This window comes from Jaculus jaculus, chromosome 20, assembly GCF_020740685.1.
Source record: "Jaculus jaculus isolate mJacJac1 chromosome 20, mJacJac1.mat.Y.cur, whole genome shotgun sequence".
In the NCBI taxonomy this organism is placed as follows: Eukaryota; Metazoa; Chordata; class Mammalia; order Rodentia; family Dipodidae; genus Jaculus; species Jaculus jaculus.
In genome coordinates this window covers 6,096,757-6,111,204 of record NC_059121.1, presented here as the reverse complement: position 1 = coordinate 6,111,204, position 14,448 = coordinate 6,096,757, and the positions used below count along the sequence as shown (strand labels likewise).

At 51.3% G+C, this 14,448-nt stretch overlaps 1 non-coding gene across 1 annotated transcript; it reads right to left on the bottom strand.

Moving 5' to 3' along the window:
* Nucleotides 1-11,331: 11,331 nt before the first annotated feature.
* LOC123456338 lies at nucleotides 11,332-11,433 on the bottom strand. The gene has a single exon (XR_006634474.1). It is a non-coding gene; the product is annotated as a U6 spliceosomal RNA (small nuclear RNA).
* Between the last annotated feature and the right edge of the window lie 3,015 nt (nucleotides 11,434-14,448).

The following is a 14,448-nucleotide window of genomic DNA, read 5'->3' as shown; positions in this document are numbered from 1 at the left end:
CTTCAGAATGTGGATGAACAAGAGAGGTGCTGAGTGCCACCAGATAATAGGTGCTAAGGTCACCCAGAAGCTGGGAGAGGGGTTGGCACTCCAGGGGGATGGGTGAGTTTCTCAGCGAGGGGCCAGGAGCCCCGCCCCTTTTCCTTGCACGTATGTTACACTCCACACTTTTGGGGTCCGCTTAAAGTGGTGGAAACATGACCCCTTTTCTCCTCCTTGTCCCCTCTCATCCCCATCTCTTATTTATTTATTTATTTTGTTGTTGTTGTTTTGTTTTGTTTTTTGAGGCAGGGTCTCACTCTAGCTTAGGCTGACCTGGAATTCACCATGTAGTCTCAGGGTGGCCTCGAACTCAGTGATCCTCCTACCTCTGCCTCCCAAGTGCTGGAATTATGGACGTGCGCCACCACACCCAGCCTTCGCTTCCTTCCTTCCTTGCTTGCTTCCTTCCTTCCTTTCTTTTTAAGTAATTTTAGTTTTATTTGCAAGCAGAGAGAGAAAAGAGACAGACAGAATGGGTGTGCCAGGGCCTCCAGCCTCTGGAAATGGACTCCAGATGCATATGCCACTTTGTGCATCTGGCTTTACATGGGTAGTGGGGAATCAAACTATGGTCATTAGACTCTGCAAGCAAGTGCCTTGACTCTCCCAACCTTCTTTCTTCCCTTTGTTTTTCTTCCTCTTTCCTTTCCTTCTCCATCCTCTCATATTCCTTCCCCTCTTTCTTCATTCTTCCTTTTTTTCTCCTCCACATTCAGGTTATCCCTGGGACTCTGCTCGGGGCCAGCCCTCCTCCTTGCTCTCTCTAATTCACCTTGGACTTAGGCAAAGCCTGACCCTACACCGACCTTTAGTCACTGCAGCTCAGAGCCTATCCTGCCCTCAGCACCCAGCTCAGGAAAACATCAAAGAATACCTGGGAAGTGGCCAACTCCCACATCAGCAGTATAATCCTGACGTCCAGGGAGGGTAGGGCTCCCACAGGCCTGGAAGATTCTACCTGACTCCCCCGCCTCCCCGCCCCCCCGCACCCTCCCCTGCCCCCGCAGGGGTCATGGTGCAGATATGTCTCACCTGAAGTACTAAAGGAACCGTTCCAGGGCCGCAGAGCTCACAGGAAGGTGCACTAGAAAAGCCAGAGGCAGAACACACAGGACTAGAAGCAGGAGGCAGCATGGTGAGCTGCCGAACACCATGGAAAGGAGTGGGCTTGAGGACTGTCACCGTCCTGGACCACCCATGCTCTCTGGAAATCTTCAAAGTGGGAGTAAGGTCTTTTTTGTTTGTTTTGTTTTGTTTTTTCGAGGTAGGGTCTCACTCTAGCCCAGGCTGACCTGGAATTTGCTATGGAGTCTCAGGGTGGCCTCGAACTCACGGCGATCCTCCTACCTCTGCCTCCCGAGGGCTGGGATTAAAGACGTGCACCACCACTCCCTGCAAGGTCTTGTACGGCATCTTGCTAAGCCCCAAGGGTGGGATGGGGTGTCCCCAATTCCAGACACCATCTCCTGTTTGGCCTGCTCCAGGCCTCTGGGCACAGAGGTCCCACCGATGAATGAATGAATGATGACATAGGTGATTGTCTGCACGTGTGTGTGGTGGGTGAATGGTGTGGGTGGTGGGGTGGGAAGAGCCCAGAAAGTAAGAAGGGCATGGGGGCCCACCCCTTTACTCTCAGGGAGGCAGAGGTAGGAGGATCTGTGAGTTTGAGGCCAGCCTGAGACTACTTAAGTAAATTCCAGGTCAGCCTGGGCTAGAGTGAGACCCTACCTCAAAAAAACAAAAGCAAAGCCGGGCGTGGTGGCGCACGCCTTTAATCCCAGCACTCGGGAGGCAGAGGTAGGAGGATTGCCATGAGTTCAAGGCCACCCTGAGATGACAGAGTTAATTCCAGGTCAGCCTGGACCAGAGTGAGACCCTACCTCGAAAAACCAAAAAAAAAAAAAAAAAAAAAAAAAAGGAGGGGGCTGGAGAGATGGCTTAGTGGTTAAGATGGTTGTTGGCAAAGCCAAAGGGCCCAGGTTCGATTCCCCGGTACCCATGTAAAGCCAGATGCTCAGTGGCACATGCATCTGGAGTTTGTTCGTAGTGGCTGGAGGCCCTGGCTCTTTCTCTCTCTCAAATACATAAATAAGCAAATAAATAAATTACACACACACACACACACACACATATTTTTTTTTTTCGAGTCAGTGTCTCGCTACTAGGTTAGGCTGGAATTCACTATGTAGTCTCGGGGTGGTCTTGAACTCATGGTGATCCTCCTGCCTCCCGAGTGCTGGGATTAAAGGCATGTGCCACCATGCCTGGCAAGTAAAATACTTTAAAAACTCCCCCACAAAAACACTTCCTTTTCTAAATGTTAAACAGTAGAGTCCAATGTGGACATTTTATATTTTTTATCTATTAGAGCAAAAGGCAGGTAGACTGAAAGGAAAACAGAGAGAATGGGTGTGCCAGGGCCTCCAGCCACTGCAAACGAACTCCAGACACATGGGCCACCTTGTGCATCTGGCTTATGTGGGTCCTGGGTAATCAAACCTGGGTCCTTAGGCTTTGCAGGCAAACACTTTAACCACTAAGCCATCTCTCCAGACCCCATGCAGACATTTTAGGAAAAGAGAAAGCAGAGGATGTAGAATATTCAGATATTTTGAAGATATAAGCAGTGATGAGGGGCTGAGGAGCTGGCTAGTCAATGAGCACTTGCTATGAGGACATGAGTTTGCGGGAAGCAGAGAGGCAGAGAAGTAAAGACAGGGCAAGCTGGCCAGCTAGAATAGCTGGGTGTGGAGTACTCAGCGCTGGGTCCAAGTGGGAGACTGTGTCTCAAATAAGGTGGCGGGCAATTGAGGAAGACACCCACCATTGATCTCTGGTCTCCACATGCGTGTGTACACACACATGCACTCACACACATGTGAACATGCAAACACTGCACATGCACACGCATGAAGGAGCTAGAGGGATGGCAGTTAAGGTGCTCATTTGCCTATGAAGCCTAAGGACCCTGGTTTGATTCCCCAGGACCCACATTAGCCAGATGCACAAGGGGGAATGTGCGTCTGGAGCTCGTTTGCAGTGCCTGGAGACCCTGGTGTGCCCATTCTCTCTTTCTGTCTATCTGCCACTCTTTCATATAGTTTTTCGAGGTAGGGTCTCACTCTAGCCCAGGCTGACCTGGAATTCGCTATGTAGTGTCAGGGTGGCCTTGAACTCACGGCGCTTCTCCTATGTCTGCCTCCTGAGTGCTGGGATTAAAGACGTGCGCCACCACACCTGTGTGGTTTAAGCTCCTTCTTATGTCTGCCTGCCCAAAGGAGTTTCCTAGATCTGTTTTTCCTTAAATTCCACCTAAATTCCTCCTTAGAAAGGAGTCCCCCTTTCCTAGAGGATTAAGATTCCTGGAAGGATTAAGGCTGATCTCCTGGACACCTGCTGATGGCTGAGCAGTTCTGTCCCCATGCAGAATTTAGAAAAGACCCCAGTCTGGGTCCCTAGGTGGAGTTTTCTATTTCTGGTCCCTCTGGGAGCTCTGCCTTAAGGTCTGTCTAGAATCTAATAAAACCTCTTTCACTTTTGCCCTTTGGTTTAAGAGAGAGTGAGTGAGAGAGAGAGAGAGAGAGAATGGGCACACCAGGGCCTCCACTGCAAACGAATTCCAGATGCATGCACCCCCTTGTGCATCTGGCTTACGTGGGTCCTGGAGAGTCGAACCGGGATCCCTTGGCTTTGCAGGCAAGCGCCTTAGCCGCTAAGCCATCTCTCCAGCTCTGGATTTCAGCTCTTTGAAGTCATAAGACAAGAACCTCAGACCCCTGACCCAGTGGGAGTTCGGTGTGACCTTCACAGTTCAGCGCCTAACCTCCTGGATTAAAGCCCAACCCAGAGCTGATAAACCCGGGGCTCTCAAACACACCCCGATTCCTGTGTCACTTTCCTCCCGTAGCACGAAGCAGATTTTCTCAACTCTGCTTTCATGTCGTCCGGTTTTCCACAAAGGAGCAGCTGTGGAAGGCCTGCAGACATGCTGGCTTCAGGCTTGATTCCCAAGGACAACACACCCCAGCAGGTGCACATGGTGGCTCTGTAGGAGCAGAAGTAGCCACACTCAGTTGTGTCTTTCACGGGCAGGTCCGGCCACTACCAGGAGCTCAAAGGGTGAATTTATTTATTTGCACAAAGAGAGATAGAGAGAAGAAAGACAGACAGAGAGAACGGGTGTCCCAGAGCCTCGTGTCCCCGCAAATGAACTCCAGACGCATTGCCACCTTGTGCCTCTGGCTTACGAGGGTGCTAGGGAATCGAACCTAGGTCCCTTAGGCTTTGTGGGCAAACACCTTAACCACTAAACCACACACACACACACGTTGTTTGGTTGTTGTTGTTGTTGTTTTATAAAATCTTTTTGTTTTATTTTTATTTATATTTAAGAGCGACAGACACAGAGAGAAAGAGACAGATATATATATAGAGAGAGAGAGAGAAAATGGGCGCGCCAGGGCCTCCAGCCACTGCAAACAAACTCCAGACGCGTGAGCCCCTTTGTGCATCTGGCTAAGGTGAGTCCTGGGGAATCGAGCCTCAAACTGGGGTCCTTAGGCTTCACAGGCAAGCGCTTAACCGCTAAGCCATCTCTCCAGCCCTGTTTGTTGTTGTTTTGAGGTATGGTCTCACTCAAGCCCAGGCTGGAATTCACCATGTAGTCTCAGGCTGGCTGCAAACTCACAGTGATCCCCCTACCCCTCCCTCCTAATGCTCTGATTAAAGACATGCACCACCATGCCTGAGAGAAAGAGAGAATGAGTTGGGCACATCAGGTCCTCTATCTATCTATCTGGCTTTATGTAGGTACTAGGGAATCAAACTCGGGTCGTTAGGCTTTACTGGCAAGCACCTTAACCACTGAGCCATCGCCCCAGCCTGACAATAGATCTTTTATTTTCATGGGAGTTCTAAAGATTACAAGGTCGAAGGTCAAAGTTCATCACTTTTAAAAAATTTAATTAATATATTTATTTGGGGATGGGGAAGAAGCAGACAGATTGAGAGAGGGAGAGAGAGAGAGAGAGAGAGAGAGAGAGAGAGAGAGAGAGAGAATGGGCATGCCAGGGCCTCCAGCCACTGCAAACGAACTCCAGACGCACGCACCCCCCTTGTACACCTGGTTTATGTGGGTCCTGGGGAAACAAACCGAGATCTTTTAGCTTTGCAGGCAAACGTCTTAATCACTGAGCCATTTCTCCAGCCCCAAAGTTCATCACTTTTTTTTTTTAAGATTTATTTTTATTTATTTATTAGAGACAGGGAGAGAGAGAGATAGTAGAGAGAGTGAGAATGGGTACTCCATGGCCTCCAGCCACTGCAAATGAACTCCAGATGCATGTGCCACCATGTGCATCTGGCTTAAGTGGGAACTGGAGAATAGAACCTGGGTCCTTAGGTTTTGCAGGCAAATACCTTAACTGCTTAAGTGGGACCTGGAGAATTGAACCTGGGTCCTTAGGTTTCGCAGGCATGTGCCTTCACCCCTAAGCCATCTCTCCAGCCCCAAAATTCATCACTTTTTGATGAGGACAGCTTCGTAGAGTGGCGGGAGGTGGGGCAGCTGCAGATAATCAGCACCCAGAGGGCGTCAACTCACAAACAAGACTCGCTTTGTTGGGAGGCAGGGCAGGGTCTCACTCTAGCCGGGGCTGACTTGGAATTCACTATATAGTCTCAGAATTGCCTGGCACACATGATGAGCCTCCTACCTCCGCTGGGATTAAAGGTGTGCACCACCGCGCCCCACTAAGACTCAATTTTTGTTTATAATGAAGATATCCTCGGTTCCCCAATTTAGGGTTTTTACCTTATCTATTGTAATCCTGCCTTGTCTGCCTCGAGGACCCCCCCTGTGATCTCATTTAAATTCCTCAGCAACACTTTGAAGGTGATAATGGCAAAACTCACCAAATCCAACTGTGCATAGTGGCGCATGCCTTTAATCCCAGGCAGAGGTAGGAGGATAGCCATGAGTTTGAGGCTAGCCTGAGATATAGTGAATTCCAAGTCAGCTTGAGCTAGAGAACTAGAGTGAGAACTTACCTCAGAAAAGCAAAAAAACAAACAAAAAAACCCTCACCAGATGCATGTGCCCCCTTGTACATCTGGTTTACGTGGGTCCTGGGGAATCAAACCTAGGTTGTTTGGCTTTGCAGACAAGCTTTGTAACTGTTAAGCCATCTCTCCAGCTCTGAGTATGTCTTATTCTTTCCCTAAGTACTGCTCTTTCTATGAAGCCCTGTGCTTAAATCTATGTTTAAAATCTCTTTCAACAAACTCCATCTCTCCTTTTGATTTATTGAGAGAGAGAGAGGCAGATAGAAAGAGAGAGAGAATAGGCACACCAGGGCCTCTAGAAACTGCATGCACCACCATGTACATCTGGCATTACATGGACACTGGAGAATCGAACTCAGGTCCTTAGGCTTTGCAGGCAAGCACCTTAACAGCTGAGCCATCTCTCCAGCCCTCCATCTCTCTTTGATGCTGGTTTGTCCTGAAATCCTTTGCAGCAGGAAAGTCAAGGACGGCATTGCTTCGCCTCACGGGAGGTCCATGGAGGCTAAGAGAACTGTGGGCTGTGTCTCTGGCCTGTGCTACCACTTATACCCTCAGACCAGAGCTACCCTGGGCAAAACCTCGTGGAGATGGAGATGAGGGACTGGCCCATGAAGCCAAGGGACCCAGGGTTGATTCCCCAGGACAGATTCACAAGGCGGCACATACATGTGGAGTTTGTTTGCAGTGGCTGAAGACCCTGGCGTGTCCTCTTTCTCTCTCTTTCTGCTTCTTTCTATCCCTGTCCCGTAAATAAATAAATCATAAACAAACAAATAAATAAAAGGACATGGGGATGAGAGTGAGGGAGGCTGTTGAGGCATGGCAGAATGAGAGGGGAGGGCCACGTGCTGCAACCAGAGGCACCAGAGAGACCTCATCCTCCAGTGCGGGACCCTCTGCCCTGGATTCAGGTGGATCTTGGCAATAGCTTCACCAGCTCAAGCCAGAGGGGACACGCGCCTCCCCCAGGCACGTTACTCCAAGGAGGGTGGTTTCCTGCTGGCTGGAGCCTGCCTAAGCAGCCACCTTATGCCATAGGGACAATGCCCTTGCTGTTGGTGGACAGTCTGTGTTCCTGGCCCTGAGGATCAGTTTTTGGTTCTGTTGTGCCTTTTGCATTTGAAGAACTGGCTGCCACTTTTTTTCTCATCGATTTCCCTGTCTAGCAGGTGGGAAGTGAAAAGGTAGAGGAGAGATTTCTCATACCCGTTTGGAACAGGCTAATTCGGGAAGCGGACTGCAGCATTTCCTGCATGGGCCAGCAGGGGGCGCTGGCACAGAGCAAATGAACAGCACCAGACTTGGGAAAAGCAGGAGTGACCGTAAATCTGGGAGGGGGGGCGCCTGGGGGAAAGCCTAGGGCTGGCCAGATGGCTTAGTGGTCAAGGCGCTTGCCTGTAAAGCCAGATGACCCCGGTTCGATTCTCCAGGACCCACGTAAGCCAGATGTACAAGGGGGTTGCACACGTCTGGAGTTCGTTTGCAGTGGCTGGAGGCCCTGGCGCGCCCATTCTCTCTCTCCCTCTGCCTCTTTCTCTCTCTCTCTCAAATAAATCAATCAATCAAATGTTTTTTTTTTTTTTAAATGTTTTCAAAAAAGTCTATGAATTTTACTGGTTCCCTGGTGCCATAATGTGGGAGTGGGGAACAGGCCATGAGACTGGACCACCCGTGGACGTCACGCCGCACGCAGTGTTAAAGCGCCACGATGAGGAGGGGACAATAAATGAATGGCTGGGGCTGGAGAGATGGCTTAGCGGTTAAGCGCTTGCCTGTGAAGCCTAAGGACCCCGGTTCGAGGCTCGATTCCCCAGGTCCCACGTTAGCCAGATGCACAAGGGGGCGCACGCGTCTGGAGTTCGTTTGCAGAGGCTGGAAGCCCTGGCGCGCCCATTCTCTCTCTCTCCCTCTATCTGTCTTTCTCTCTTTCTCTCTGTGTCTGTCGCTCTCAAATAAATAAATAAAAATTAAAATAAATAAATAAATAAATAAATGAATGGCTAGATGAACACTCTCGAAGGGAGCCGCATAGAGGGGCAGCCCAGGCAGGGCCCCAGACTGGCCCAGCTCTCTGGGCTCAGCACCTGTCCTGCGCAGTCCGTGAAGACCCTCGGTGCCCTCTGGGCAGTTTGCCACCCCAGCCAGTCAAGCTCCACCCTGGGACCCTGCGGGCCGACGTCACCCAAGGTCATTCTTCACGTCCCTTAGAGCTGGTCTGGGGCTCCCATTAACTCTTGCATATCCCTGGTGGCACCTCTTCCCCCGGCCCCCCCATGTTGGCCTCGCTCTGTTTCTCCCGCTCTCACCACAGGGAGAGGCAAGGAAACTTTGGTCTTGAACACCCTGTGAGCTGAGAGGGGGGATGGGAAGGTGCTTCCTGGCTTGCTGTTTGTTTTCCGAGGTAGGGTCTCACTCTAGCCCAGGCTGACCTGGAATTCACTATGGAGTCTCAGGGTGGCCTCGAACTCACGGCCGTCCTCCTACCTCTGCCTCCCAGACCAGCTAAGGGAAAAATCCCTCAACTCGAACTTCCCAAGTGGCCAGACAGCCTGGCCTCCTCTTGCAAAGGTATTTATGACCTTATGGTGGTGGGCTGTCTTCCGGCTCAGGTGAACCAGAGGGGCAGCTGGTTGGTTAGAGGCTATCCCTGGCAACAAGTTCCAGGGGCTGAACATGACCAACCGCGATGTTTAAATCCTATGAAAGACCTCCCTCCCAGGAGGGGGTCCTGGCTGTTTGTGGAAAAACAGGTCTAAGGAACTAGGCAACAGATAAAAAGTCAGATCACTTTTGATTTCTAACAAGTGAAACTGCCCCCTTTTCCCTTCAGGGGTCCAGTCTCCCTAACTGCATGTTCCTCCTTCTCAGAGTTAAAGGACTTCTGGAATGGAGAGGGATGGCTTGGGTACCTGCTCGCCTCCAGAAAACTCCAAGCCTCACCTTGTTCCAACAGGGAGACCCTCCTCCAAACAACTGCGACTGTTAGAGGGTCATGCACACAAGGGTCCTCTCCTTGTGTTTATAGCCCAGTTTTGAGGTCCTGCTCTGGCCCAGCCTAGTGTGGAACACATTAGTCTGCACCCCAGCCCTGCCTTTGACTGGATCAGGCACGGTCCAGGGGCTTCCAGGGGTCCAGAGGGGGCTTCTCCTCCATAGGACCCCTCAGGAGACCTAGCGCTCTCCTGGGGGGTATAGGCCGCCTGCGGGGTAGAGTTCCTTCTCCAATGTCTATCCTTGTGTCCTTGCTGAGGTCTCGCCCACTTCACCCACAGGAGTCCTGTGCTGGACTGCCCTGGGCTGAGAAGTGCAAATCACCAGCCAGGTGGCATTTTCATCTGGGACATGTCACTTTCCCCACTGTGGTGACATTCTCTTCACTGGTACTTCTCACCTTGGCATTGACCCTGTCTCCTGTGCCAGGGTGGCTTACCTCCAGGACCACAGAGAGGCTGCAGTGGGCTTGCTTCTAGGGACCCAAAATGCCCCCTACGGATGCAAGGAACTCCTGGTCTCTCCAGGCCTTGAGTAGACCTGTTTGAGGAGGAGATTGCAGAGGCCAGCCCCACCCCTTCACCTACGGCCCACCAGGCACTGGCCTCAGGCCCCTTCCGGGACAGGCAGAAACGGGAGAACTGCCAACATGGATCCTAGGTGGGTAGCCCGGCCAGGACACAGGAGCCAGATGCACGGGCGACAGACATGAAGAGAAGACTAGTGTTGGTCAGTGTCGCAGTCAGGTTCGCATCGCTGGTAGAAATCACCCAACCAAGAGCAGCTTGTGGGAAAAAGGGGTTTATTTTGGCTTACAGGCTCAAGGGGAAGCTCCACAGTGGCAGGGAAAACGATGGCCTGAGCAGAGGGTGGACATCAACCCTGGCCAACAACAGGTGGACAACAGGAACAGGAGAGTGTGCCAAGTACTGGCAAGGGGACACTTGCTATCAGCCCACCCCCAACAATACACCGCCTCCAGGAGGCGTTAATTCCCAAATCTCCATCAGCTGGGAACCAAGCTTTCAGAACGCCTAAGTTTATTTGGAGAGGGGTGCGGGGGACATCTGAATCAAACTACCACAGCGAGGTAGGGCCAAATCTGCTTCTGGGACTTTTGGGTGCTTGGGACATTGAGAATCCTAGACTGATAGAGGATGAGAGCTGGTGACGCGGGAAGGTTCTGTGCTCTCTGGGTCTAATCACGTGGCATTCCGGAAAAGGCAGAACTGTGGAGATCGCATCAGTTCAGTGTGGGGGAGGGGTGTTTGTTTGGGGGGACGGCTAGGAATAAGTAGGGCACATGGGGAGCCTGTCAAGTAGGGACATTCTCTATGATGCAATGTTAGAAGTATGTCATTGTGTCTCTGGTCAAGCTCACAGTATACGTACATCCAAGAGTAACCCCTGTTGTAGGCTGGGTGTCGCGGGTAATAATTAAGATAGGACAAGCCGGGCGTGGTGGCGCACGCCTTTAATCCCAGCACTCGGGAGGCAGAGGTAGGAAGATTGCTGTGAGTTTGAGGCCACCCTGAGACTGCAGAGTGAATTCCAGGTCAGCCTGGGCTAGACGGAGACCCTGCCTTGGGGGGGAAAAAAAAAGGTGGGACAATGAGGCCAGGCATGCTCAGGCTGACCTGGAATTCACTATGGAGTCTCAGGGTGGCCTCGAACTCACGGCGATCCTCCTACCTCTGCCTCCCGAGTGCTGGGATTAGAGGCGTGTGCCACCACGCCTGGCTCTAAGATATATTTTTTAAAGAAAGATGCAACAGTGAAGGGTCCGTCTGGTGGGAGATTGCTAAGGGACATACACCTGTTGGGACTGATGGTCTATGGGAACTCCATACTGGCCACTTAACCGCTCTGGAAACGTCTTTTTTCATTTTTATTTTTTAAATTTGATTTTGCATATAACAGGTTACACTCTTTTATCCCCTCTTCCCAACTCCCGTTACCCTGGGGACCCTTCGCAGTGGGGTTATGGTGTTCACTGTGGGGTCATGAAGGCCTCAGTCAGTCCCCGTGGGGTCGTGGGGACCGTGTCTCAGGATATTCCTACCTCCTCTGTGGCTCTTACCATCTTCCCGCCCCCTCTCCCACAATGAATGTTCCCTGAGTCACGGCAGGCCCATTAGCAGTCTGATTTAGTGATGGGTTCTCTGTAGCCTCTGGATTTCTGCTTTGACAGGTTTTGATTGATCACCATGTCGGTCACCATCACCCTGGAGCAAAAATATTGAATGCTTCATGAATTTGTGTGTCATCTTTGCACAGGGGGCCGTGATAATTTTCTGTTTCATTCCAATTTTAGTATATGTGCTGCCAAAGCAAATAGGTCTGTTTTAAAGATTTATTTTATTTTACTTATTTATTTGAGAGCGACAGACAGAGAAATAGGCAGAGAGAGAGAGAGAGAGAGAGAGAATGGGTGCACCAGGGCCTCCAGCCACTGCAAATGAACTCCAGACGCCTATTCCCCCTTGTGCATCTGGCTAACGTGGGTCCTGGGGAATCGAGCCTCGAACCGGGGTCCTCAGGCTTCACAGGCAAGTGCTTAACTAACCACTAAGCCATCTCTCCAGCCCAAATATGTCTGTTTTAAAGACTGGAGACAGAACATGAGAGGAAAACACTTCTTTTGAACATAAATGAAATCTTGGTTCTTTTATTTTTCTAAAAAATTTTTTTTTGGTGCGTGTGGCATATGTGTGGGGTATGGTACATGTGGTGTGTGAAGTCTGTGCCTGTGTGTGCAGCTGCAGAGCTCATGTGAATGCCTGCAGAGACCAGAGCCTAACTTTCTATGGGCTACTGGTTGCTACGGTGGCAGCCGGGGCTCAGCCAAGGCAGTGGGTGTTCAGGTCTGAAGGTCAGCTACGCACAGCCCATTCTCCTTTCTCGCAGCACTTTGTGTCTTACAGGCTTGGAACATCCTCCTGGCACCCTGCTTCGCTGTGTCTGGGCACTTGCCAAGAATCCCCAGGGGAATGGGGCCGTCGTTCTCCACCGTCAAAGGGAAGACACAGGCCAGCCCAGGGCGAGGGATGGATACCCCGGAAGAAATTGCCAAATGACCGCCTGGAGTCCAGCTGTGCTGGTCTTGGTTCTATGCCCCGTGACACTTGCTGTGGACAAGTGACGTGGAGGACAGAACCCTAGAGCCACAGGCCCGGCCATTCCTGGGTCCTTGGGGGCCTTGATGCCCTGGTCACCGGAGCTTTGTGATAGCAATGGGCAGAGGTTGCGGTAGCCGCCTTCATGGGTGCGTGGGCACGTGCGTGCACTCCTGTGTGTATGTCCGTGTATAGATGTGTGTCTATGTCTCTGTGTGCATCTGTGTGGTATGGCGTGTCTGTGTCTGTGTGTGCATTGATGTGTGACTCCAGTGTGTCTGTGACCTTGCGTGTGTGCTTAAATCTGTCCACCGTGGGATGTCTCTAGGAGATGCCCACATGGGTGTACCACCACGCCGTGGCATGACATTTGGGACAGGGGCACTGTGTCTAGTCCCCGTGGCTTTTCCCAGCTGTAGGCAACTGCTGTCGGAACTGTCTGTCCTTCCAGGCTCCCTGTCACCTGCTCCCACCCTTCAGTGACTACTGGAGAAGCTCAAAATTTGTCAAAGAGGGCTGGAGGGATGGCTTAGTGGTTAAGGCGCTTGCCTGCGAAGCCTAAGGATCCAGGTTCGATTCTCCAGGTCCCACGTAAGCCAGATGCACAAGGTGGCGCATGTGTCTGGAGTTTGTTTGCAGTGGCTGGAGGCCCTGGCGTGCCCATTCTCTCTCTCTCCTTCTCTCTCTAATAAGAAAATAAAATAAAATAAAAATAAGTTTAAAAAAACTTGTCAAAGAGGTGAGAATAAGTAACTGTTAGTGCTCAGGGCTAAAGGAAACATCTCTATCACTCAGAGGACATTGCAGAAGAGGGCGGAGAGAAGGAATGTGAGAGCCGGAGGGTGAGGAGTGCTTTGGAACTCTGTGTTTCCTGATGGGAAGTGCTCATTGATTTCGCGACCTGAACAATATTGGCCACATCACTATTCTGTCATGTATGGTGGAGGATGGCCGGTGGGGGGGGGGGCGGGGAGAAAGAGAGAAAGAAAAAAATCAACAGAGAAGAGCAATTAGTTGGAAAGAAGAAAAAGGGTTCTGTGGAAATGGGAACAAGAGAATGCAATGGGAGCCGGGCGTGGAGGTGCACGCCTTTAATCCCAGCACTCGGGAGGCAGAGGTAGGAGGATCGCCGTGAGTTCGAGGCCACCCTGAGACTCCGTAGTGAATTCCAGGCCAGTCTGGGCTAGCGTGAGACCCTACCTCACCGCCCCCCACAAAAAAAGAGAAGGTAATGGGGGAGTATTTTGTTCAAAATATATTATACAGGGCTGGGGAGATGGCTAAGCATTTAAGAGCGCTTGGCTCTTAAACATGAGGGCCTCCTGGGCCAGAGACTGCCAAGTTTGCCTCCTCAGAATTTACCTAAAAAGCTGGGCATGGGCACACACATCTGCAACCTCAGTATGTGAGGACTGGTGACAAGACAATCGCGGAGGACTCTCTGAAGGACAGCAGCTCCATCAGGGTAGAAGGAGAAATTCTGTCCCAAAGAAGTATGTGGCTGAGCAGTAAGGGAAGGCTACCCTACTCATGGGGTGTGCACACACGTGCATATGTCACATAGCACACACACACACTGTATACACACACAAATCCAACATAGACATGCGTGAAAACCGTCAATAAAAAAATGTTTTAAGGGCTGGAGAGATGGCTTAGCGGTTAAGCGCTTGCCTGTGAAGCCTAAGGACCCTGGTTCGAGGCTCGGTTCCCCAGGTCCCACGTTAGCCAGATGCACAAGGGGGCGCACGTGTCTGGAGTTCGTTTGCAGAGGCTGGAAGCCCTGGTGCGCCCATTCTCTCTCTCTCCCTCTACCTGTCTTTCTCTTTGTGTCTGTCGCTCTCAAATAAATAAATAAAAAATATTAAAAAAAAATGTTTTAAACCGGGCGTGGTGGCGCACGCCTTTAATCCCAGCACTCGGAGGCAGAGGTAGGAGGATCACTGTGAGTTCGAGGCCACCCTGAGACTACAGAGTTAATTCCAGGTCAGCCTGGACTAAAGTGAGACCCTACCTCGAAAAACAAAAACAAAAAAAAATGTTTTAGAGAGACCCATGCCGACAGCCCCTCCTGAGCGCCCTGTACCAACCTGTGCATGTGTAGAAAGTTCCTGAGCTGTCCAGCACGGGGGACAGAGAAATGACAGTCGTGACCCCCCTGTTGACCAAGGACCACGAGCTCTGACCGTCATGTGCCCCCCCACCACCCACCCACCTCGAAGCCTTGGAGAGA